This window comes from Chelonia mydas, chromosome 11 (genome assembly GCF_015237465.2).
Source record: "Chelonia mydas isolate rCheMyd1 chromosome 11, rCheMyd1.pri.v2, whole genome shotgun sequence".
NCBI lineage: Eukaryota > Metazoa > Chordata > Testudines > Cheloniidae > Chelonia > Chelonia mydas.
The window spans coordinates 48,107,606-48,134,661 of NC_051251.2; the positions used below are offsets into that span (position 1 = coordinate 48,107,606).

Here is a 27,056-nt window from a genome sequence, read left to right on the forward strand (position 1 = left end):
GAGGATTGGGCCAAAATAAATCTGATGAGGTTCAACAAAGACAAGTGCAGAGTCCTGCATTTAGGATGGAAGAATCCCATGCACCGCTACAGACTAGGGACCAAATGGCTAGGCAGCAGTTCTGCAGAAAAGGACCTAGGGGTTACAGTGGACGAGAAGCTGGATATGAGTCAACCTACCTGAAAGGGGGTTCCAAAGAGGATGGATCTAGACTGTTGTCAGTGGTAGCAGATGACAGAACAAGGGGTAATGGTCTCAAGTTGCAGTGGGGGACGTTTAGGTTGGATATTAGGAAAAACTTTTTCACTAGGAGGGTGGTGAAGCACTGGAATGCCAGGTTTCAGAGTAGCAGCCATGTTAGTCTGTATCCGCAAAAAGAAAAGGAGTACTTGGGGCACCTTAGAGACTAACAAATTTATTTGAGCATAAGCTTTCATGAGCTACAGCTCACTTCATCGGATTCATGCAGTGGAAAATACAGTAGGGGGATTTTATGTACACAGAGAACATGAAACAATGGATGTTACCATACACACTGTAATGAGAGTGATCAGGTAAGGTGAGCTATTACCAGCAGGAGAGAAAAAAAAACCTTTTGTAGTGATAATCAAGGTGGGCCATTTCCAGCAGTTGACAAGAACATGTGAGGAACAATAGTGGGGAAAAATAAACATGGGGAAATAGTTTTACTTTGTGTAATGACCCATCCACTCCCAGTCTTTATTCAAGCCTAATTTAATGGTGTCCAGTTTGCAAATTAATTCCAATTCAGCAATCTCTCATTGGAGTCTGTTTTTGAAGTTTCTTTGTTGTAATATTGTGACTTTTAGGTCTGTAATCGAGTGACCAGAGAGTTTGAAGTGTTCTCTGACTGGTTTTTGAATGTTATAATTCTTGACATCTGATTTGTGTCCATTTATTCTTTTATGTAGAGACTGTCCGGTTTGGCCAATGTACATGGCAAAGGGGCATTGCTGGCACATGATGGCATGACGGCATATATCACATTGGTAGATGTGCAGGTGAACGAGCCTCTGATAGTGTGGCTGATGTGATTAGGCCCTATGATGGCGTCCCCTGAATAGATATGTGGACACAGTTGGCAATGGGCTTTGTTGCCCTGGAATGGGTTATCTAAGGAGGTGGTGGAATCTCCTTCCTTTGAGGTTTTTAAGGTCAGGCTTGACAAAGCCCTGGCTGGGATGATTTAGTTGGGGATTGGTCCTGCTTTGAGCAGGGGGTTGGACTAGATGACCTCCTGAGGTCCCTTCCAACCCTGATATTCTGTGATTCTCTTATATAAGTCTTCATGATTTTTTAAATATAGCTTTTGATGTATTAACATCAGTAGTTACAATTATAAGGAGTATTATCAAGTTTGAGCATGTTCATTATGTACTTCCACCACACAATGTCTGATTTGTAGTGTTTGAAAGGAATAAAGAAAAGAAGGACTTGTGGCACCTTAGAGACTAACCAATTTATTTGAGCTTAAGCTTTCGTAAGCTACAGCTCACTTCATAGGATGCATTCGACGCTCATGAAAGCTTATGCTCAAATAAATTGGTTAGTCTCTAAGGTGCCACAAGTCCTCCTTTTCTTTTTGCGAATACAGACTAACACGGCTGCTACTCTGAAACCTGAAAGGGATAGAAATGTTTCAGTAGAACTCTGTTATTTCTTCCTTCCACTCCATTTAAAAAAATGCTGACATTGCTGTTCCTGGAAGAAAAGCAAGATTGCCAAACGACAGCACAGCACTGAACCATGACGAAGGTGAGGCACAGAAATCAAGATTACCACTCTGCTAAAATGTAAGGATGTGACCAGAGCACAAAGGCAGAAAGAGAATTCCAAGTATGAGTTTATTTTAGAGATACTAGGCTAACAGACATGGCTTTTTTTGGAAATTGGCCTTGCCTCCCTGGTGCATAGGAGTTGCTCTATAAATAAAATTAAAGTCTAAATTATGTCTTTTGAAAGACAAGGTAATGCAGCAGGTTGCACTTTTAATGCTCTATAGGACATAATGCTTCCTGGGTGCAGAAGGAAATACACTTCTTACATTTAAAATAAATGATACAGGCAGCGCTCTCCACAGCACTACTGCTCTGCGCTAATCTGCCCCTGTGCAGGGGTGGAGACATAGTAACACCAGCGTCCTGACATGCCCCCTCTGAAGTGCTGCTGAAATCTAAGTGCAAATATGAGACCTGGAGTGCTGCAGGGGGGAGAGGGAAGGGGTCCAATGGATTTACACCAGGATTGAATTTGGTCTGTTATTTTTTTCAAATCACATGAAAAAGAAAGGAAATATCATTACATTTAGCAATTGACTCTTCTGCTTTACAGCCAAAATTCTAAATTGTATCAACTCTAAAAGGACTGTAAAAAGTGATGGTAATATTTTCCCTCTTTGTAATTATTAGCATCCACCCATAGAATGGACTAATATTGATTGATCAATCTAGATACACAACATTTATTTCAGGTCTTCTTTATATATCACACAGGCAAAAAAGCACAAAACCAATTATAAAAAAAATGTTTTGTTCTGCTGGTTCTCCTTTAATAACATGCCGGCATTGAACATTTGTAAATGACTGATGTTGCACTGCTTTATTAGAAATACTTGTAAAATGAAAAAAGAAAAGGAATACTTGTGGCACCCTAGAGACTAACAAATTTATTAGTATCTAAGGTGCCACAAGTACTCCTTTTCTTTTTGTAGATACAGACTAACACAGCTGCTACTCTGAAACTTGTAAAATGAAGTAAATCAATTTGTATTAGTTATTAACATACTTTGTTTTCCGGTTTCAGAGTAGCAGCCATGTTAGTCTGTATTCACAAAAAGAAAAGGAGTACTTGTGGCACCTTAGAGACTAACAATTAGGGGGAGAACTCATGCAATGTTTTCTGAAATGGCAAGAGTTGTAATTTAATTTCCTTTTAGTACTCATATTACTCATAAGGTACATGCCAAGTAATGATTTGCTATTTGGTAGGAGCTGTCCCAGGGAATTTAGACTCCTTAAATTCAGGACTTCAATTTCTCAGTTTAGGTTGGGATATTATTGAGTAAAGTATAATACTACACATGCAATTTTCTTGCAATTCTAGCCACTTTTATTTTCTCATTACCAAAGAAGCCATAAAAATGCATTTTTTAGTAATTATAGATTACTGGAAAGATATTGTATATAATTTCTTATCAATTTCCTAGCCAATGAAGGTTTGTTCTTGTCTAATATATACTGTTTTTCTAACTGGATTATTGGCTGTAATGCGGTGTGTTTAGAATAAACATGGACATACTGGAAAAGTATATAGAATATTTAGTTCTATTGGAATCAAGGTGAATGCAAATAAAATATTAAACCTGTATATCAACGTTTCCACTTTCACTCAGCAGCCTGTAATTTTCTGAAGAGGTAGAAATAGTCTGTTTACTTCACAAATCTTCTTTAATATGAAAGTTTCAACCTCATACTTCCACCCTGGCTATTAGCATTTCCTGTCTTATGTACAGCAATCTTTTCTTTGCAGCCCTTCCTGACATTCACATGTCTCGGGTCCATTCAAATCACTTCTTCTATCATATTTTACTTCCATTACTATAATCATGCCAGTCCCCACACCCTTTGTTACAGTATCAAATACAAGTTATTGACCTTGCCTTCAAAGCCTTTCATAACTTAGCCCTTCCTGAATTGTTTACTCATATTTTATTGTCTCTCTGATTCCTCTCTGCCAATAATGCAATATTTTATTACCCAATTGTCAATTTCTCCCATGATCACCACTGTGCTTTCTTCCATGGTGCACATTTGACAAGCAGTCTCCCTAAACTAATCTGTAAAGCAGAAACCCTTCAAATGCTTCCTCCAAATTCACTTCTACTGTATCACATAGGGTAAACTGACAATGAATAATAGTTAGGTATAGAACAGCTAAGATAATTAATGTCTCCTGTTTGTTTATATATATTTTTTGAAAAGACAGAACCTGAATCTAACTGTGCCAGCATGCCTTCTGCTCACTGTTACCCTTCTCTTTCCTCTGCTTGTGTGTTATACCACCTTGCTGCATCTTGTCATAAATTAGATCTGACTGAGTCCTCTGGGCATTACTGTAATATAAATAATAAATAATATTAATTCAAATTCATTAATGATTAATGCAGCTACTTTTAAATGCCCAGCTGCTCTGGTATAGCTTCATCTTGTCATCATGATATGCTAACGCTACCAAACATTAACATTAAAAGCTGATATTATAAACTTAGCCAACCTTCCTCTTCGAACTGCTGAAAATCTTATAACCTTTCCATGACATGAAATGAAGAGAAGACTTTCTTCTTAGATGCAGATTTTTCCCTAATTCCCTTTTGTTTGTTGCTATTATCAATAACTATTTGTATTGCAGTAGCACCCAGAGGTCCCAGTCTAGATCAGTGACTCCTTATGCTATATTGCATACAAACACATGGGTAGATACAGTGCCTACTCCCAAATTGCTTAAAATTAAAGTTAAGGACAGGCAAAATGTCACAGGCAAAAGGAGGGAAGGATAAGATAGGGCTTGTCTACACTGCCGCTTAAGTTGATGCAAGTTACGTTGCTCAGGGATATGAATAGGGTGACCAGATGTCCCGTTTTTGAAGGACAGTCCTGTTTTTTGGGACTTTTTCTTATGTAGGCGCCTATTACCCCCAACCCCCGTTTTTTCACAGTTGCAATCTGGTAACTCTAGATACGAACAAACCTCCCCCCCAAATGACATAACTTACATCGACTTAATGTGGTATATACACCATGCTATGTCGATGGGAAATGCTCTTCCACTGACGCAGCTGGATTAATTACATAGATGGGAGAGCGTGCTCCCGTTGATTTTAGCGCATCTTCACCAGATGCGCTAAATTGACATCACTGCATCAATTGCAGCAGCACTGATTTAGCACAGTACTGAAGACAAGCCATAGCAAATGGTAAATGTTTGCTGTGTCTATACAGTGTGTAACACATACAAAAACACATTACAAGCATCATTAAGATTCGAAAGTCAAGCACTCGAAATTTAGGTTTCCTGTGCTACCTTGTGCATATGCATTATGCTACAGCCTTTAATTACATAATCACATACTATTTTTTCTACAGTGCGCAGGATGACCAGTGTTCACTTAATGAGCAGCTAGTCAGTATTTTGTTTTCAAGGTGTACCCCATGCCTTGTTTACTACAGACTGCTCAACCCCTGCTCTGAAGTCAGAATTATTAAGTTCCTCCTGGGCTTTTCTGGGGTGTTGAGTGCTTCACAAATATTCATGTATTTTCACGCCACCCAAATAAGGAACTGAGAGCATAAGGTCAAAAGTATACGCTAATTGTGGGTGCCCAATTTGGGAAACCTAAGACTTGATTTTTCAGAGTAGTCAGCATTACATAACACTTTATATGTTCAAAGCATAGTTCACATTGACTTCAGTTGCAACTGAGCGTGGTCAGCACTTTTGCAGAGCAGACCACAGGATTTCAAGTGTGTCACCCAGAAGAGTCGGTATACACAATTAGTGTCCACCTATGAAAAGTTTGGTTTACCTGACTTGACTAGCATCACACAGGAACTCTGTGGCAAAGGCAGGAAGAGAATGCAGTTCCCCCGGGCAGCATTTAAGTGACTCTACCATGACATCATCCTTTCTCCTTCTCGTGAAAGCCTCTACCTCATTAACTGCACAGTGTGGTCTAGTAGATTGGGTGTCAGCTGACCTGCATCCTAGTCCTGCTTTGTGATCTGGTGCCAGTTACTTCACCTTTCTGTGCCTAGGACATCCCTTCCAACTTCTGCAATAAATGAAGCAGGGGTCCTACTGTCAACAGTCTCTGTCATTACCCAGTCCTCCAGAGCAGGTTCATCCTGTACATTTCATGAGAGTGTGATTTCCTAGATTTTAAAATAATTAACAGAAATTCCCATCATGTGGGATCATGTTGACACCCACATACATTATCAGCAGGGTTGGAACCTTTGGATCCATTGCATGGACCTCCACCTCGTGAGCTAATAGAGTACCATGTTATCCTCTGTGTGGGCCAGCACTAGAAGGGAATAGAACACTTTGCCGGTGGGGTTCACATAGATGGGGTGACAGCAGAGGAATGGTGAGATTCAAGTTCCATACTTCAGTTCCATACTATACTCTGAAAGGGGGTGTTACAGTGCGCACGGAGTCTTCTGCCCATTCCCCCCAAGTATGACCCTCTTGTGCCCCATCCCCTCCAATCTGTTGCCATCCATGTCCTGTCTCTTTCTCATCCCTGGCTCCTTGTGCCAATCTTCTCACCCTCGGCAGTCACAGTCTCCACTTCTCAGGCTCCTCGCCCCAAGTCCTCTCTCCCCCTCTGCACTCCCAGTCTGTTTCCTTTCCCACTGCCAGTCTTCTTGCCCGGCCATTCCCAGTTCTCCCAACCTCTTGATCCTTGTTCCGAAAGTCTGAACTCCACCACCTCCTGGCTCCTCATCTGATCTGTCTCTCTCCTCCTGCTCCCAGACCCCAATTTCCCTCCCTAGGCTTCTCATCCAGACTCTCAGTGTCACCCCCTCAGAGGGCTGTCTCTTTGCTCAGCCTGTCCCAGTTCTCCCCTCACACCCTGGCTTCTTGTCAGATCTGTCTTCCCTCCCCCTTCACTTCATTTCCTCACCCCACTGGTTCTCATTCCCAGTGTCTCTCAGGATCCCAGCCTTCCTCCTTCCCCTCCCCCTTCTCCCTCCGCAGTGCAACTCCCCGTCCCAGTTTTCCTTGCCTTCCTGTCAGCCTCTGGGCCCAGTCTCCCTCTGCCCAGTCTATTCCCCCAGGATCGCTGGAGGTCAGGTTCTTGTCCCCTCTGCATTTGAATCAGGAACCTTCATCCTTCACACTTCCTGAGCCCAGAAAAGACAGGCTCTCTGCTCCCAGTTCAGGTGATTGGACCTGGCACAGCCCAGAGAAACCCAGAGCTGCAATTGCAGGGAAGTCCTGCTCGTCCACAGGCTGAAGAAGGCTCAGTACAGACAGAATCTTCAGTGAATTTAGCTGCTCAAATCTAAGAAATCTCTATTGAGCATGTGCAAATTGCCATTTTTCAAAGGATTATAACATGGGAAAATTTGGCAACAAGGCAACCACACATCCAAATTTCAGACCTGGTCCAAAACACAAGGGCACTAGAACTTTTCAAAGGAAAGATCACCAAAACGGTTTATTATGGGCACAACAATGCAGTTTTCCACCCTCGCCTCCTTCTCAGAAATTACTGATTTGGTTTTGCTGAAATTTTCTAAAACAGTTCAGCCTGAGGTAGACACCCAGCATGTAAAATCTCAGTCAAATAGTTGAAGTTTAGCAAAGTTATAAGCTACTGAAAGCAAGATCTTATAAAGAGATGTGTCAGGCAACCAATAATAGGCAGTGGTACCAAACCCTCCGATAATAACATGATGGTTCCAAATATTTTTTACTTTTAGTAACAGGCAGCAATTATAATTTGATTGGCATTACTCTGAAAATTCTAATTATCTGACACATTTACATCCACAACTCTGTTGCTAAGGAATTTGCTTTTAAAGTAGCCACTTCTTATTATGAAGTACCCTTTGCTTTGGTTCTGTATAACTAGACAGCTAACAGCAGAAGAAAGATGAATCTGCTGACAAACCTGACCCGATTAACAAGAAAGTAAGCAAGGCAAAGTCATGTCAAATTATCTTCCATAAGAAAGAGATGGCAAGAAGGGAAGAGCCAAAGAGTGGCCAACAGAAAAAGAAAAGGACCAGTGTTGAATGAAATAGAATGTTCAGGTTTCGAGAAGAACACCATAAATAACAGCATGAGAAAAGTATAAGAACTCTTGTAAAACTCCTAGGAAAGGGTTACTTTGAGTACAGTAAGGCTATGTCTACATTGCCAGCTTGGGATGTGATTTCCTCTGATCGTGTAGATCAGGGGTTCTCCACCTTTTCTTTTTGAGCCTCCCGCCCCCCACCCCAACATGATATACAAACTCCATGGCCCACCAGTGCCATAACAGCTGTTTTTCTGTATATAAAAGCCAGGATAGGTGTTAGGGAGTAGCAAGCAGGACAATTGCCCAGGGTCCCACACCGTGAGTCGCTCAGGCTTTGGCTTCAGCCCCAGGTGGCAGGGTTTTGGCTTTCTGCCCTGGGCTCCAGCGAGTCTAACACTGGCCCTTCTTGGTGGACACTCTGAAACATGTTTTCGACCCCCCAGGAGGCTCCAGACCCCTTGTTGAGAACCATTGGTCTAGATCAAGCTCATCAAGCTAGCACATATAAATAGCAGTGGAGCCAGGCTAGCACGGACAGTGGTCGCAGAGGCATGACTGAGCTGTACCAAGTACATACCCACCAGTTTCTGGCAGGTTTGTACTCAGTACAGCTCAGCCATGCCCCTGTGCTGCTACAAGTGCTACCACGGCTACACAACGACTTATACATGTGCTAGCTCGATGAGCCCCTGTATGAGTATGTATACATGAGCTGTAGAATCAAACACTCCTAGCACCTAGTGTAGACATAGCTTATAGTAACGTGGGATCAAATACTGCTCACAAAGGAACTTCAGTGGGATTTCATGTGACTATCAAAAGTTCAGTTTCCTTCGAAGGTTTGGGCTCTTGAGAGGGTCCTATTGACTTAAATCTAATGATCATGTGAAGAAGTGAGAGTTAGCAGGATTTGGACCTTGGGATAAAACTCACCCATGTGCAGAGGCCAGTACAAAAATAGGGCTTCAGCTGAACTTAGGTGGTGCATATGCCTTTTGCTGATCCACTGCACAGCCGTGAACTTCATTGTTGGTGAAGAATTAAATAGGTATTCTGTGATATTGTTCTGTGTGTGTCTGTCTATCTTCTGGAAAAAAGTGTACACTGGCAATAGTGCAAAATTAAAATAATGGTCGCCTGTGGGTTATTGTCAGAAGGCAGCACAAATAATCTCGGTAGAGCAAACGGTTTGGTACTGCTGAGGAAAACATTTTCTTGCACGTTTATAACTGCTATCATTGACAATAAAATTACTTGAAATATGAAATAATGATAGTGTGCGCCCTAATATGCCAGAGACTTTCAGAGATTTTGGCCTTTAGTACATTTTAATGGGTGCTTTAGAAATAACTATACAGAAACTGACACTTCCATTTATTAATCTGTAATTGTCCAAAAACAAATTCTGCTTTTTTCCCTCCCAATAGATTATGTTAATTATGCTGGCTTTTCTCCTGTCTTGACACCTTGGCAGCTCTTTTCAGCTTTTAAAAGTTGTGCATTTGTGACTGTCGTACTTTGACTGGTTGTTCTTCCGTAATGGCTTTGTCAGTTTAATTCTTACATCAAAGGTTACAATTTTGTCCTCTGTCACAAGTATGTTTTCTATTAATAATGATAGCTCAATACTCGCTGTTGCAGAGAGAGAGCAAAAATTAAATAATGCGTTTCAGTTTCCAAGCATAAGCATAAGGCTCTTATTTATTAAGACCTGTGTATTTGCCGTTCATTAAAGAAATGGGACTCTACAGTAAAGCTATTAGCTGTACCACCCCGTGTTCTGCTCTCATCAGCTCTCACCAGCTGAGCAGGGTTGGGGCAGCTCAGAACTCTGATAAGAGACATCCAATTAGCATCTGTTGTCTACAAGAAGAGCTGATTCTTCAATAGATGGCACTTTCCCCTGCATTGTGCTGCTGGAGTTGCTGTCTTTGCAGCATAAAACCAAGACGTTAACCGTTGTGCTAATTAAAGTTCTATACCACTTTTCTTAAGTACAAGGGTGTTAACTCTGGTGTATAGGCCAAATTCCAAGTCAGGTAATTAGATTCTGTTACATTAATCTCCCCTGCAGCTTCACTAATTACAATGTTCTTCTTCACTTCCTGTTCTAAACAGTTGTATAGAACTGGTGTGCACTCTTAAACAGCTGCCATCTTCTACTCCAACAGTGGTTACATTTAATTGGTGAAACGAGTGACCCTGATGTATCACGTATTTCCAGTACCTTCTACTGATTTCTGTAAGGGTACCCTAATGCCTAATAGGGAGCTATCTCTTTAAGATATGTTGAGAGGAGAACGGGGAGAGGAATGAGTTGTGTCTGGGTCATTGTTGGTAGGCAGATATGCAATTAGCATTCCATGCCCAGAAGTTTCTGGAACTAGATGTGGTCGTCTTGGACATGCTCAATAGGCTCCCTGTAGCTGAACTAGTGGAATCCACTGAGGGCAAGTAGTTGGGACAGCTGCTTTACAAGAAAACATATGACCTGTGTGGGTTAGGAGAAGCTCAGCCACAGGAGCAGAAGCAGGCTGGTTTCCCTCTGAAGCATTTTTCAGATTAGTGATATTGTTAACTTTCCAGCAGAGAGGCCCTGGCAGTTCTAGCTACAGAAATGAGAAATTGGGAGGGAAAACTAATTTCTTTCATTTTAATCATATACCTTGAATGTTATTTGATTTTGGTCAAATTGCCTTAACCTGTAGTGTTTATCAACTGTTATTTAAATGCGATGATGGAGAAAAAGTCATCTATATTTTCTTAGTTTTGTATTTTTCTTGTAACCGGGTTAGTAATTTATATACTTAATACTGATTGGTTGGTTAATTTATTAACTGACTAGCTAACTGAACTATTCCAGCAGAGGAGGGGACTGAGTCTAGCTGGGTTCCAGTTGGAGATTTCCGCAAGCAAGAGGAAGGAAGATATTGCAGAGCTTTTGACTCAGCAGCCTGTGTAGAACTGATGAAGAAAGACTCTAACTGAGACCCAGGGGAACTCAACCTAAGCTTTTGGAACTCAAAGTTACTTTTCACTGTGTTTCTGTAGGGACTAACTTGTTTAGGGACTATTTTTTTCTTTTCTTTATATTTATGTATAACTGTATATGGATTATGAAATACCCTTGCTATGTAGTAGAAATTAAGCTATTATTATGTTTTTGTATCATTAAAAGGTTTTATAAAGTTTGTACTTCAGAATTAAGTTCATTCTTTGGGGTTTTTTTTACTTGATTTTGGGGAGGTTTACCCTCTGCAATCCTTGCTGAAAATCCTCAGTGACTGAAATCTGGGTCTCCATGTGCTTTTCTGTAGGAGATGTGTTGCACTAGGAGAGAAGTGGTGAAGCAAATGCTGTATCACCCAAAAGTTACATAAAATTCTTTGATGTGTGTAAGTGCAAAGTTTTATTTTTGCACTAAAAAGCAGTATTATTTTCACTGTCATACAAAATCACTTATTTCTGGATTGTGGTTATGTCTAAGACTGAATTGTGTGAAAATAAATTTGCACTAATCAGCCTTAGATGAGTAGAATGCAAAATAATGGATTGTCTTAATTTCATGTTTTACAATGTTAAAAACTACTCTAGAAGGAGAATATTTAGGATGGCTTGCAGTGGGTTGGTAAAGTGGTTCTTTTTCTGGAGGCTGTGATCTTCTGCTCCAGAATCTAACCTTTCATTTAAAAAAAAAATCTTTAGCAGATATAATGGCAAAGATAACCTTAAAATGTAACACAAGTGTATCCAATTCAGTTCTTTCTTCCTGAGTCCGCAGTGAGTTTGAAACAACATCCATTAGAGACATCTGAATTACCTCTCCATTTCAAGGGGTTGATACTTCTGAAATATAAGAGCAGAAGTTTGTGTCAATATTATTGACTATTTCATGCTGATAAAAGCATGTAAGAATGTGGAGGGATGAACATAAAAATCTACCGTGACTCGTTTTCGTGTTTCAAGAAGGTGGAGGTTGCTTTGTAGATGGAATTTAGGACAGTAATGCTATTTTTTCCAATATGATCCCTGGTGTATAATACAAAATAATGTGGTTGTGTGAATAACTGTCCCTATCTGTGCTGCAGAAATGACAGACCCAGAGATCTTGTGGGATGGTGGAGAGAGGACCACACAATGGTTAAGGAAGCCAAAGAAAATGCAGGCAGCAGGGGGGAGGCTTTTGGAGAAGGTGCCTGACCTTCTCTTTTCTTTTTCTGACCAACTTTGAGAGCACTGCTAGACAGGTGCTTTCTTCAGCTGCTACCCTCCTATGGTGGGCAGAAGAGAGACTCCCTCCTGCATGCCTTGAGAGTTCCACTATAAGATAGTAGGGGCACCTGCCATGACTGCCCCTGCTGTGCACCTTGGAAGTTCTGCAGATTGGGATGTCCCTGCCCTGCAGTATTCCAAAATGTCCGCTCAGTTTAGGAATTCTGAAGGACAAGTGTATATAGCCCTTCCCCCTGCCCATTTTTAACTCTAGCAGCTCCCTAGCCACAATCCACTTCTCCCACAACTCCCCAGACTTGACTCTGAAGAGTCCTCGCTCCCTTCCAGAAGATGCAGTAAGCCCCTCAGGGAGGGAAGGGAGCTAGAGCTAAATTGTAACAGCTGTCTGGGGGTTAACTTAGGACTTCAGGCAAGGCTGTTGTAGGCCATCTCTGAAAGGGAGGGAGTTGTGGCAGCAGGCGGCTGATGGTGTAGCGTTCCTCGCCATGATAGGCCTGGTCATATAATTCCAGTGGCCTTGTCATATAATTTAGATCTACTGTATTGCACAGAACAAGGGGCTTTGAGTATTATATTTTTCTTGTACTGTACAACTCAAGCCTCTTCTACAAATCAAAATGTTGCTAGTACTAAAAGAATGGCTGAAAGCTCTTAATGTGCTTGAGCATGACGTTAAGACTGAGGTAGCTGAAGTCACTTCCCCTGCAATCACATTCAGAGAGTCATTGTTAAAGAGCAAAACATAGTTAAATTGTATAAATGCAGTATCAAGTCATTTAAATGAATACAAACCTATATTATTTATACTATACTTTATTTATAGTAGCTTTTCTCACACCATGGTGTCTGGGTCCCCTGAGAAGCATTGGTCATTTATTTTCCGGTAGTCTATGGACTCCCCTTTGTTTCCAGCCATTAAATCAAAGTAATAGAAACTGAATACATTAAATATTTGCCTAATATTACTTTTCATGGAAGCAAGGGTTGCTACAGTGATGTTAATTAAGTGATTGCAGGATGGGAGAGGAGACTGTGAACAGAAGAGGAACCATCCAGGAGAAACCATCTATTACCAAGTGTCCTACACTGTGTAATTTGTTTATAGTGGAAGTAAAAACCGCAGTGCCATCACTGGTACTAGACTGAGAGATCTGGATGCAAGTTGCAGATGTTCTCAATGTAGGACACCAGCTGGTATATTAAGAGTCAGCAGGAATCTCAAAGAACGTTACATATATTTAGTGATATTGCCACAGGCAGAAGATAGAGTTCAAATCATCATTGTGATGTGTTTCTGGGTAAGGAGACCTGATTTGTTCTGTAACATCTGGGTTTTTTTTACGGAAGTATTAACTGTTCTAATGTGTCTGCTTGTTTAGGAACATCAATGCTTTTATATCACTTAATCTGTCATCCAACACTGTCTCTGAAATGCCAAATTACATGGCTAAAATGTTCAGCAGCACGGCAAAAGAACGCATTTCTGAAGTTTACTCCACCTTTATCATCACATTTCTCTTTTGTCATTACAACTACTCTAGCTTTGCAGAACTATTTCTTCCTGTGAGTTGATTGACAGTGTTATCAGCTATGTAACACCTAGGCATTCCACAGAACAGATCATCCTCAAACTGCAAAGATTGTCTAACCAGAAAAGCTGACACTTCAACAGTTATTTAAAGGACATAAAACTGCTATGCACAATCGCACCTGAAATATTGCTCTTATGGAAAATATTAGATGAAATCATAATTATGCAGCTTCTATTTTCGATAGCGAAAAATGCTGGGACTTGCAATCCTTAACTGGGCAGAGTTATGAACAATAAACCTACCTCATATCTGTGTTACACACACGTAGCTACATATAATGCATCAGGCATTGAATTTTAGTCAATAAGTCATTCAGTGCAGCAGGGGAACAGTGATGCATCTAAACCTAGATTTTTATATCAGCTTTCTTTCTTTTCAGCTATTAAATGGCACTTGAAATTGTTAAGCAAATGTTTGTATTTGCTAGACAAGCTAAAACAATAAAGTATTGGTAGTTTTCTCAAAAAGCACTGAAAATCAGAGGTAGAGTGCATTTTGAAAACAGTGAAGGAAGGCTGTTCTGCACATGTGCTGTTTTCTGAATGGTATAGGATATGAGGTTTTTTAACGTGAAGAGTACAAGTACAGAAAGTAATTTTTCTTCAACTCCATTTTAAGCATTTGCCCAAAGCTATCAATAACACCTTCAACTTTTAGGGTAGAAAAATAACAAATAAGTTCCCAGCCCTCTTCCCCCTATTTAGAATATTGGTACAGGATAGGATTCTATCCATTATAATACATTATTGAACAGCAAAGGACTGGAAGTCAGTACAGATTGGAAAGACCATAGAAAACACAACTTCCTGCAATTCAGTAGAACTAAGTACAGTAGGTTCTATATAAGTTATTGCCCAGTGACACTACATCAAAAGATGGCTTTTAATTCAGCTACTTTAAGACACTCAATAACACCAGTGTCAACTGTTAGCGAAACATAGTATTTAAGCCCCGATCCTTCACTATGTTGCATATCAGAGTACTAGTGTACAAATATAGAGCCCCATTAAAGTCAGTGGGACTCTGCATAAGTGCATGCATCTCCCTGCATGGAATCAAGTGGAGAATCACATCCTAAGCAGAATGTATCCTGGCTGAAGATTGAAACATAAAACTTGCTATATAAGTTATAATCATTGGAGTGTTTGTCTATAACTAAGTTTGAAAAGTTGATTGAATAATCAAGTTATGAATAATTCTCCCTTAGTTCAAGTGGTAGAGGCCTATGGCTTTGAGGCTGAAGATTGTGTGTTCAATCCCTGCTGACAACTGTGATGTGTGTATATTTATGCAGCTACTCTTAACTACATAAAGCTGAAATTTAAACATGAATGATCACCCACAAACTGGGAGCATGGACCTTCTCCCAAAGGTACAAAAAGCAGACTAAAAATCAATGTTATTTAATATTAGTGGTGAATTAACTCCATTTTACAGGTAAAGAATCTGAAGCATAGAGAGATTGTTAAACGCCCAAGGTCACAGATTAAGTCTGTGGCAGAACCAGCAAAGGAACATGGATGTCCTGACTCTCCATCCTCTATTATTATGCCCACTACAGCATGCTTTCACTTAGGGTATGTGTACACTGCACATTCCTTACAGTGTGTCAAGTACACATACTTCACACACCCCTGCCACAGATATAAATAGCAGTGCAGATGGTGAGGCACTGCTTAGGCAAGTAAAGACACACCCAAATCTTTAGGGTACGTACCCTACATGGCTCTCTGCATGCTCAAGCGGTGCCTCTCCCATCTACGCCACTACTTATATCTGTGGCAGGGGTGTGTGAAGTGTGTGTACTTTACACACTGTAAGGAATGTTTAGCTGCCTCCCTGCTGCTGGAGTCTTTCCCTGCTGCCAGGAAATACTCTGGCAGTGGAGAAAGGCTCCGGAAGGGGGCAAGCAGCAGGGAGCTACAAACTGCAGTGTGGGCATGCAGCCTGCTTCTCACTGCAGCGTGTAGCTACACAAAACCTACATGCCACCACCAGTGGTGTGCAGTGTAGACACAGCCATAGTTACAAATGCCCTATCACAGTAACTACCTGCTACAGGTTGTGTGACATGCATTCACTGGTTTGTGCTGCCTACTTTTGTAGTAGATTTTTATGGGTTTTAGCTCTTTCTGTATGTTTCCTACAAAGGGGAACATATGGCTCTTTGTCACTGTATGTGTTTTGTACCATAAGTGGCATATCCTTCTAGGAGGACTGGGGGGGGGGGGGGGGACAAAAGGGGGAATTTGTGGAACAATTGACACATTTCAAACGAGTCTTTCTTGTAGTACACATTTCTCTCTGTTAAGTCCAGAAACTTTCTGAACAGCCAGAGTGGAAGGATCACTATGCCCCATGCCGAGGAAAGAGTGCAATGAGTAAGAGTTATGATGAAAAAAATGAAATGGTGAGAAATTTCAGCAAAGGACTACACACTTTTCTCTGCTTCCACAAACAGGGAAAGCTCAAGCCCAAGAACCTGGCCAGGAGCTGCAGAAGAAGAAAATTGTCACTTGTGTTGCATGCTTCCTCCTTTTGCCGAACCCTATGGATTCCCAATAGTAGTTCTGTGATGCTGGAATTCTAGAGATAGGCATGGGGCTAGAGGTGGCAGGTCTCTGATGGATTCTCCTCCCACCCCCACTTGCAGAGCACATAAATATAATTCACTGTACCCTCAAATATTAAGTGCACCAGAAGTCCTGAAGCAGCAGATGAATGATCCCCCAACACCCTGGGCTTCTTCAGGAGTTGTATTCACAGACTACATCATGGGTGGCTGTGTGAAGGCAGGGTGCCTCAGAACAGCTCTTTGAAATCTAAAGGCTTCCAAGTGATAGGGCATGGGGAGAATAGAGGAACAACACACACCTACAATAGAGGAAACTTCATGAATTGGTTCTTGTGGAGTTTGTACGGCGCTACATGAAAATAAACTGCATAATAACTAAATTGTTTTATTCTTTTCTCCCTTATGGATGTTTTTACCATAAGACTATCAAAAAATTGCATAGCTGAGAACGGAAGAGCGGGAGTGTCAAAGGAACACAGCTAATATGATTAAAGGATGAGCTGAAGAGCTCTTCTGCCAAATTATATGTCAACAGTGGTAGCTGCTTCAGTTTAATAGTGTAAACCACGTGTGTGAGGAACCATATGCCTGTTCTGCAAAAATATATTAATGACAGAGTCCTGAGGTAAGGCTTGTTTAAGTGTCTGAAAATGCCAAGAGTTGCATTTGCACAGGGTGGTTGTTGGGAGATGGAATATTTTTGTGGTGTTTGAAAAGCTTGAACAAGGTTTTTGCTGTCATGGTTTGAAGACATTATTTCAGGGCTAGCTAATATTTTTCTTTGTTTCCATATGTGTCCTATAGAATAGTCGGGAGAGGGGCTTAAAGCACTCCCCCCCCCTCCAAAGAAGTAACAATTTTGATTAATAAAATGGTGAGATATTTGTTGTTGTTCTTATTTTCTGCTTTACGGTGTAATATTTTAACCATGACTGTCTTCAGGCTATCGTGTTGAGTGTAGACATTTTAAATCCATCTTCAGTATGGTTGAATTACAGAGTAAGTCCACCTGGTTAATTTCAGCACTTATTTATGTGTCATGTGGATAGCTTTTTATGTGCTTCTCTATTTTCAAAGATTTGGACATATGAACAGCTTAGATTTAGGAGTATAATGTGCTAGATGTTGCTTTATGGGTTTTTTTAAAATGTGAACCTCACCTTTTTATTGGAGAAATTTGTATTTAGAACAGGAAATTAGTTTCTTATATAAGCAACATAGCTTTTGTGGGCAGGGAAATTACATTATGTATCTTAGAAACTGTCCTCTGCATTTAAGAATGAAATGAGGTTAGGGTGACCTTTTAATTGAATGAAGAACTCAATATTTTTTTCATAACATATCCTAGTGATCTGTAGTTAAGGGCACATTTACCCTGGGCTTACAGAGTCATATTCAGTCCTTAGTTCTTCTGGGTGCATTAAAGAGGAAAGTCTGTCCTGATATATTAATTGACATTGCTACCACTCAGTCATATAGCAAAAAACAAGTTCTGAATTAAAATATAGTTCTGGTTCATACAATTCATCTTATAAGATATGGTCTTAATTATTAGTCTTACTTTTTTCCATTTTTTAAAATCATAGGTGGGGTTTTTTTTTATATAACAACAGTTATGCAATGGATTATTTGGATTTGATTATTGAAGATAATATATGGTAAAACAAAAGAAAATAACCAATATCTAATTTCCTTGGGAAATTCTTTAGTGAAGTACAGTAAACATAAAATAGCACTGTGTGAAGAATGTAGAAGTTATCTATTAATTTTAGAACATAAGAACATAAGAATGGACATGCTGGGTCAGACCAAAGGTCCATCTAGCCCAGTATCCTGTCTCCTGACAGTGGCCAATGCCAGATGCCCCAGAGGAAGTGAACCTAACAGGTAATGATCAAGTGGTCTCTTTCCTGCCATCCGTCTCCACCCTCTGACAAACAGAGGCTAGGGACACCATTCCCTACCCATCCTGGCTAATAGCCATTAATGGACTTAACCTCCATGAATTTATCCAGTTCCCTTTTAAACCCTGTTGTGGTCCTAGCCTTCACTGATCACAGAGCCTCCTCAGGCAAGGAGTTCCACAGGTTGACTTTACTGAGGCCATAGTTAAATACAGGAAATTGCAATTTGTTTTGAAAAAGAGATGCACAGAAGCAACAACCACTATGTTTTTAAAGGGGCTTGATCAAAATGCCGAGTATAAAGAACCTGTACTAGGAAATGGAAAATGGAGAAAGAACCAAATTACTATGTATACAGTCAATTCACATTTGCAGACTAATGCTCATGGCAGCAAAATTTAGAAAGAGTTAATGACCCAGCGAGGTTAAATTAAAAAGAATGTATTTAAAAATAAATACTAGAGGAAAAATTTGGTCTGTTATAACTGGGGTCAGATATTAAATTAATTATTCTAAAATGTTTGTTAGTAAATCACTCCTTAAATCAGAACTATAAGGGAAAGTCATATGGCCATCCTGACACCCTAGGGCTACTTTTGCTTTCATGCTTGTGAGCATTTACCCATATGAGAAACTCCAGCCTGTTTTACCTCTGCAGTCCCTGACATGCTATGTAGATGTCAAAGACATGCATACACCCTCAGCCACACAGTGTATGCAGGAGCATGTTAAACGAGTAGCAAAAAGGAGAGGGAAAAAGAGGGAATATCTGAACCCTCAGCACAAAACTGAGATGTTGAGAACAAAATTAATCAAGGAACCAAACGTGAAAAGAAGAAATTCTTTAATTGTGTATACACCAATGCTAGAATATTGGTACCAAACAAGAGGAATTAGAATCACTCATTAATGAGCATAGATTATATCTAGTTGGTATTACTGAAATCTGGTGGGATGATTCCCATGATTGGAATGTTAACACCACTGATTTTAGGAAATATCGAGGGGGGTAAATGGTGAGGGGAATGGCACTCTGTCAGAATGACGTGACCTGTTTCTGAGTCACTGATGACTCAGAAGAAAATGATCACGAATACTTATGAATCATGTCCTAACACATAAAGCACAAGATGGAGTATTAGTATTAGGTGTCTGCTGCAGACCACCAAATCACACTAGGGAACAGGAGGACCTTTTCTTTATGAACCTATCTATAATGTGTAGGGGAAAAAGGCGATCATGGGGGACTTCAATTTGAGTGACTTATGTGGGAATTCTCATGCTGCCAGTATTAAAACATCCCTGGAATTTCTAAATAATATAGATGGCAATTTCATAACTCATAAATTGAGTTGCACCTATTATGGGGGGAATTCTATATTAGCCCTCATATTGACAGAAAAAGAGGAACTGATCACAGAGCTAAAATTAATGGTAACTTAGAAACAGGTGATCATGACTAGATCACATTTATAATGTGCAAACAGAATAAAGCCTAAACCAAAGATATATATAGTTGACTGTTTTAAAGGGCCAGTTTCAGAAAGCAATTATGAATCAAATCAGCTGGGAGGAAGATTTTAAATAAAAAAATGTGATGATAATTGGGAATTATTTAAGAACACTTTGCTACATGCCCCAAAAGTCACAATCCCACAATCAAGTTAGAAGGCTGTGTTGGTTAAAAAGCCAACCTGGTTTAGAGGGGAAGTGAAGGCAGCTCTCAGAGCCTGAATCCCACCAAGACTTGGGAGAAAGTCTGTGTAATGCAGTATGGAAGCATTAGCACAGCTGTGAGACCTGGGACCAGTAATCACAGGTTTATAATGCAGTCTGGATGCCCAAGCACAGGCTTGAAATCACTGTTCTTGACTTAGTGTGCAGTGTAGACACCCTCAGTCTGACATCAGCCCTGGGAATGGGTAATATGGGACTCAATTAATAAAGAATTAAAAGAGGGTAATATAATTAATGTCAATCAACACAGGTTTATGGAAAGTAGATGCTGTCTAAATAATAGGGTATCTTTTTTTCTGCTGAAATTACCAGTTTGGCTGATAAAGATAATAGAGCTTATGTAATATGTTTAGACTTCTACAAGACATTTGACTTAGTACCGCACAGTATCATCGTTAAAAAAGTAGAAAGATATAAAATTAACATGGCACACATTAAGTGGATTAAAAGCTGGCTAACTGATAGATCTCAAAATGTAAACAGGAAGTCAAGTCACCATTTAACTGGTGTGTTTCGAGTGGAGTCCTCCAAGTTTTGGTTCTTGACCCTACGCTATTTAACATTTTGATTAACAACCTGGAATAAAACATAAAATCATCACTGATACGGTTTACAGATGACGCAAAAATTGGGAGAGTGGTAAACAATGAAGAGGACACTTACGGACACAAAGCAATGTGGATCACTTGATAAATTGGTACAAACAAACGGTGTGTTTTATATGGCTCAACGAAAATGTATACATCTAGGAACAAAGACTGTAGGCCATACTTACATGATGGATGGCTCTGTATCCTGGGAAGCAATGACTTTGAAAAAGATGTGGGTGTTATAATGGATAATCAGCTGAACACGAGCTCCTACTGCTGCGCTATGGCCAAAAGGAATAATGAGAATTTTGGATGCATAAACAGGGGAACCTCGAGTTGATGTAGAAAGGTTATTTTACCTCTGTATTTGAAACTGGTGTGACCGTTGCTGGAATGCTGTGTCCTGCTCTGGTGCTCACAATTCAAGAAGGATGTCGATAAATTGGAGAAGATTCAGAGAAGAGCTACAAGAATGTCTAAAGGAATAAAAAACATGCCCCTATAGTGATCGACTCAAGGAGCTCAAGCTTAACAAAGATAAGATTAAGGGGAGAGTTGATTGCAACCGGTAAGTTCCTACATCGGGAACAAATATTTAATAATAGGCTTTTCAGTCCATCAGAGAAAGGTATAACATGATCCAAGTGCTGGAACATGAAGTTAGACAAATTCAGACTGGAGATAAGACATACATTTATAACAGTGAGAGTAATTAGCCACTGCAATAATTTACCAAGGATCATGGTGGATTCTCCATCACTGACAACTTTTCAATCAAGATTTTATAGTTTTTTTTTCCCTAAAAGATCTGCTCTAATGAGTTGAGTTGAGGAAGTTCTGTGGCCTGTGACATGCAGGAGGCCAGATTAGATTATCATAATGGCCCCTTCTGGCTTGGGAATCTGTGAATTTGCATAACAGAAATTTGAAAAACTTGGGTGCCAGTAAAGCAGGACCCAGATCACACATTATAATATTACAATCAGACATTCAAATATACATATTGGCCCTATAAATGGGAAATTGCCCATTAGAAAGACTGACAACCTACAGCAACATGCTATTCCATGGCTGAATGTGCTTTTGGTGCTATTGCGAGCACCTAGATAGGAAGCAATCTCAAAAGAAAGCCCAGCTCTCTCTCTCCCCTGTGAAGTGGTGAAATTTCTCATCACGGAATTGCATTTGCTCTAGATTCTGTGGGACCATTCCTACAAGATGAACGCTGCTCAGGAGAGGCTGGTGAGAAGAAATAGCTGTCAGTCCAATGTTGTGTGCAGTACTGGCCATCCCATATAAAAAACAATCTATTATAAATGGAAAAGGTACAGAGAAGGGCAACAAAAATTATTAAGGGTATGGAACGGCTTCCAGATGAGGAGAGGTTAAAAAGACTAGCTTCAAAAAAAGATATGACTAAGGGTGGATATGATAGAGATCTATAAACTCATGAAGGGTAAGGAGAAAGTGAATAAGGAAGTGTTATTTACCCCTTCATATAACACAAAAACCAGGGGTCACCCAAATAATTTAATAGGCAGCAGGTTTAAAACAAACAAACAAAAGAAAGTACAGTACTTCTTCACACAATGCACAGTCAACTTGTGGAACTTGTTGCTGGGGAATGCTGTGAAGGCCAAAACTATAACTGGGTTCAAAAAATAATTAGATAAGTTCATGGAGGATACATCCATCAACGGCTATTAGCCAAGATGGTCAGGGATGCAATCCCATGCTCTGGGTGCCCCTGAGCCTCTGACTGCCAGACGCTGGGATTGGATGATAGGGGATGGATCACTTGATAACTGCCCTGTTCTTTTCATTCCCTTTGAAACATCTGGAATTGACCACTGTCGGAAGACAGAATACTGGGCTAGATGGACCATTGATCTGACCCAGTATGGCTGTTCTTCTGTTTTTATGTGGAGTCACAGCAAGACTGTGGAGAAGATCAACGTGTGGAAAATATTCAGGTAACCTACAAATAACTAGTGAAGGGCTATTAAGCCAAGGTGAAGTAGAAGAGGGGATAATTCAATGGCATTCCAGGATAACCCAAACCATCACACATGAAATGATCCATGGGATTGGTGAACTGAGCTTGCTATTAATTAGACACAAGTAAGTAAACAATTTTGCATCTATGTGACCCAGCTGCTGCTCTCTGAAGTGCATCCCAGCAACACTTTTTGCACCATCTAGCTTACACCTGCCTTAGCCTCGATTGCCTTGTACAGACCTCCACACATGGGGAGCACAAGAGCAATTCTGAAAATAGCCTTTGGACGTCTATCCCCTAAACCAAGCCCCTCTTTTTCAGAACGGCCACAGTGCCTAGTTCCTGATTGTGCCTAGAACGAGCTCTTAGGTAGGTAGTGATGTTTACAGGGAACAGAGGACACCATACCCAAATTAGCTTTAATCTTCTTTATTGAAGAACATCTTTCAATGTTATTCAGAATTTTCATTTGATAATTAAAGAGCCTGCTCCTGCTCCCACTGAACTCAATAGGAGTTGTGCCATTGGCTTAATAGGAGCAAGATGGGGGCTCAAAGTTGTTAAAATAAATACCTTTAACCCAAGAGATCTAGCATATGCAACCACTTTCCAGATGTACAAATGTGTCTCAGCTTTATAATCTTTTCATTATCTAGTAACATTAATTTGATAGGCAAGATGCTACTTCCATTTTTATACTGTTTTCTTTGGTTCCAGCCTTTATATTTATGAAGTGCTCTGCAGAGTTTTGCTGAAGCTAACAAAAAAAATATCCTAAAGCTTGCGGTTTGACCAGACTGCTTTTATACACATGGTTACTTACCAGCTATCATGATGAAATATTCAGTATGCAATACTCAGCAATTTTGCACCTTTTAAAAGTTGAATGTTATGGTCATTTAGTCAATCTTATATAACGTATGTTATAAAAAATTCCTTCATTAATGCGCCAGAAATTATTATTTGTAAAAGTACAGGGACCCTACTCTGATGCAGGATATGATGTTACTTGTACCCTGAGGGTGACGCATAGGGTAGGGGAGAAGAGGAGAATTGGGTAGAAGAGTGATATGAATTAGATTGACATAAGCCTCATGATGTTGGAAAATGCATGGATCTTTAAATGTTTAAAGTTTGCTTTTGTTTCTCAGAAACAAGTTGCCTTGGGAAAAGCATGAAAAAGGAGAGAAAGTAGAGTAAGGAATCATTTCTTTTTCTTTTGTTAAATACACATGTGTATTATTGTATGACCTATTTAGTACAAATTCATATAACTTAACAATAAGTATCATTCTTTTGTGATAATTAAACATTATTCAGACATTTAACAGTGATGCCTGATTTTGTTCAGGGTTTTGGAAACAGTCTTTTTTTCCATTTAACTCAAATTTCATTTGTTTTCATTGAATTTACGTACGATCATCCAGATAATTTAACAAGAGAGGTACTTATGAGGCAAACAGACATTCCATATGAGGAAACAAATATTAAATATATCTAGTCATAAAATATGCTTGGGATCAGTGTGGTATTTTGTATACCTGCCCTACCAGTGCAAAGTCAGTAATTGCCCCCACCCCCGGTCCCCGTAAACAATAGATGTGCTATGACTAGAAAGTGAATTCTGAGCTGAATATTCAGGGGCATCACAAGTAACAAAAGGTGCTATTGATAGGAATATGTAAGATGAAAACAGAAATTCTGGGTGAATTCTTTTTTTCACAAATTATAGAGCAAATTAAAGTATTGAGTTTTTCTTGACCATGTTTATGAATGTATTATTTGTTTTGCTTACAACAATTTGTACAAGCTGAATTTTATTCCAAACAAAATGAGTCGGAACAAAAATCCAAAATTTGTTTTGTGACCAAACAGTGTTTGTTTTCTGATTAAATAAAATTTGTGCCAGGAAGTAATGAAATTTGTTTGGGGGCAGAAGGAGAAATATCATGTGACATCAAGTGACCTGAAATGTCCTGTAATGCCAAGGGATCAATCATAAAATAAACAGTGGCAATTAGAAATAGCAAACATGAAGCACATTGAAAATGGTTCACAAAACAAACCATAACCTAGCAGGTTTCATTAAAGGTTTTGGGCAAGTACTTTAAAAAGCAAAATAAATCGTAAATATCAAAATTGTTCATAAACAGAATCAAGGAAATGAAACAAGTTGTTAAGAATAGCTCCTCCAATCCTAACAATCCCCAAGGGTGAAATTCTGACCCTGTGGAATTTGGTGGGAATTTTGGCATTTTCTTCACTGGGGCCAGGATTTTACCTCAAAGAGGGAGAAGATTTGTATAAGGTGATCTTAGGAGGTATTACTAGGAGTAATGACATCAAACTGAGCAAAGGAACAGTTAGACTGAAAGCCAGGAAATATTTCCTACTTATGGCTGCTTATGACTGCATCCGAGAGCAAACATGAGGGAGGGAAGAGAAGGGGAGAACAACATCAGTATAAGAACAAATGGGTATAAATGGACTATGAATACATTTAGGCTGGAAATTAGATGTTTTCTAGCCATCAGAGGGTTCTAGAATAGCCGTCCATTAGGACTAGGGAGCAAACAACTTATCCAATTTTAAGTTGGGGCTTGACAAGATTTTTTGACAAGGTTGCCAGTGGTAGCAGGGGACCGGACTCAGTGACCCAGGAGGTCCTTTACAGGTCTATGCCTTATGTTTCTATGATGAAATCTATAAGGCTGTGGAATAGTCTCCTAAAGGGAAGAGCAAAAGCACCATCACTTGAGTAGGTTGAGTAAGTCACTGTAGAATATATTGTAGGAAACAATTCCATATTGGCAGCATGATAAATTAGATGACCTAATAGTTTCCCACAGCCCCCCACTCTAATTCCTATTTCTGTGACTAAATCATTCTTGCTTCACTGGAGATAGTGCTCTTTTTCTCTCAAAATTTTCCAAAGCAATTTCTAGTTTAGTCTTCATGTGGAATCATTAAGTCCAACAATAATCAAGATTACTTATGTAAAGTTTTTTTTTTTTGGTTTTTGTTTTAATATAGTGCTTACAGAAAGAGCTGTCTTCTCTACTTTATATAATATGAAAGCTATATTTACAAAATGTTTAGAACTGCAGGTCATACTACAAAGTGATGACACTGCCATATTATACTCACCAAAGTAGGGCTAGGTCTCCAGCTGCACGATGAACTGAAACATATACACATGTAAACCAAGGGCATACTTTACTAAACATCTTAGGAAGCAATGATTTCTATTTTAAAAGGCACATGTTATTCTCAATTTAAGTGGTTACAGGTGCCATGAAAATCCTGAGCTATTCAATTATTATTTGTAAGTGATTAAATCAGACCCTGTTTGAGAAAGGATACTAATCAAGCTTTATATCACAAGTGTGTATGTAACAAGTGGTTTGTCATTCTATTATTAATAAATAAAAACCAATAAGGCATCCCAGTTAATAATGAATTTAAATAGCTCCATAGGCCCCATATTAATTAATTCAATAATTATTGACTAGGCCCCATATTTATGACTAACTGAGAAACATATTTTTGAAATGCTGAATCAAAGCACACAAAAAATCAGCAAGAAAATCGTAACAATGATTTATAAAATATACAAGATTACAAGTAAATTGTATTATATTTAATTTGTTTTATAAATGTTCTATGTCTGCATTGCTTTTCTATAGCTCAGTATACATTCATTTCCTAAAGGAAACTTAAAGGTAGAGCAGGTGTGTTACTTGAGTATCATGATCATTCATCAGGATTATAAATTATTAACATAATGTTTTCTGATTATTTTAGATCTCATGTTTTTCAAAAACATTAAGTAAAGTTCTTGCTTCTCTAGGAGGATACTGTATATGCAAAATTACTGTCAGATGCAATATTAATATAGCAAATTAATTTTTGTGCTCCCTTCAGTTTCTGTTCTCTTCTTATCATGCTCATCACCATGGTATGTGAACACCTTCACGCTGTGCATTAAGCAACATCACAGTATGCAGTTCAGCACAAAACTTAAATTATGCTAACCAGTTCAAATAACTATTGTGCAATGTGTAAATCCCTTATTTCCACTAAATGCAGTATCTACACATTTGTGCAATGCAGGGATATGAAACGTGGCTTCAGCAAAACATTGAGAGAGAAAAAAAATCCAAATGAGTTGCAAATACAATAACTCCTCACTTAACGTTGTAGTTCTGTTCCTGAAAAATGCGACTTTAAGCAAAACCATGTTAAGCGAATCCAGTTTCCCCATAAGAATTAATGTAAATGGGGGGGGTTAGGTTCCAGGGAAATTTTTTTTTGCCAAACAAAAAACTATATATATATATATATATATGTATATATACACACACACACAGAGTGTAAGTTTTAAACAAACAATTTAATACTGTACACAGCAATGATGATTGTGAAGCTCGGTTGAGGTGGTGAAGTTAGAGGGTGGAATATTTCCTGGGGAATGCCTTACTGCTAAATAATGAACTAGCATTTGACTGACCCTCAAGGGTTAACATGTTGTTAATGTAGCCTCACACTCTACAAGGCAGCAGGAATGGAGGGAGGGGAGACAACATGGCAGGCACAGA

General features: G+C 39.4%; 1 protein-coding gene and 1 long non-coding RNA gene across 2 annotated transcripts in view; one reads left to right on the plus strand and one right to left on the minus strand.

The window, feature by feature from the left end:
- ZNF804A (zinc finger protein 804A) overlaps positions 1-27,056 on the plus strand; it is a 236,633-nt gene that overhangs the window by 178,560 nt on the left and 31,017 nt on the right. The window lies entirely within an intron of this gene.
- The window catches only part of LOC122462375, a 298,741-nt gene continuing 283,023 nt past the window's right edge, over positions 11,339-27,056 (minus strand). Inside the window, exon 6 of the long non-coding RNA XR_006284883.1 lies at positions 11,339-11,674. This is a non-coding gene — a long non-coding RNA (uncharacterized LOC122462375). The remainder of the gene's footprint in view (positions 11,675-27,056) is intronic.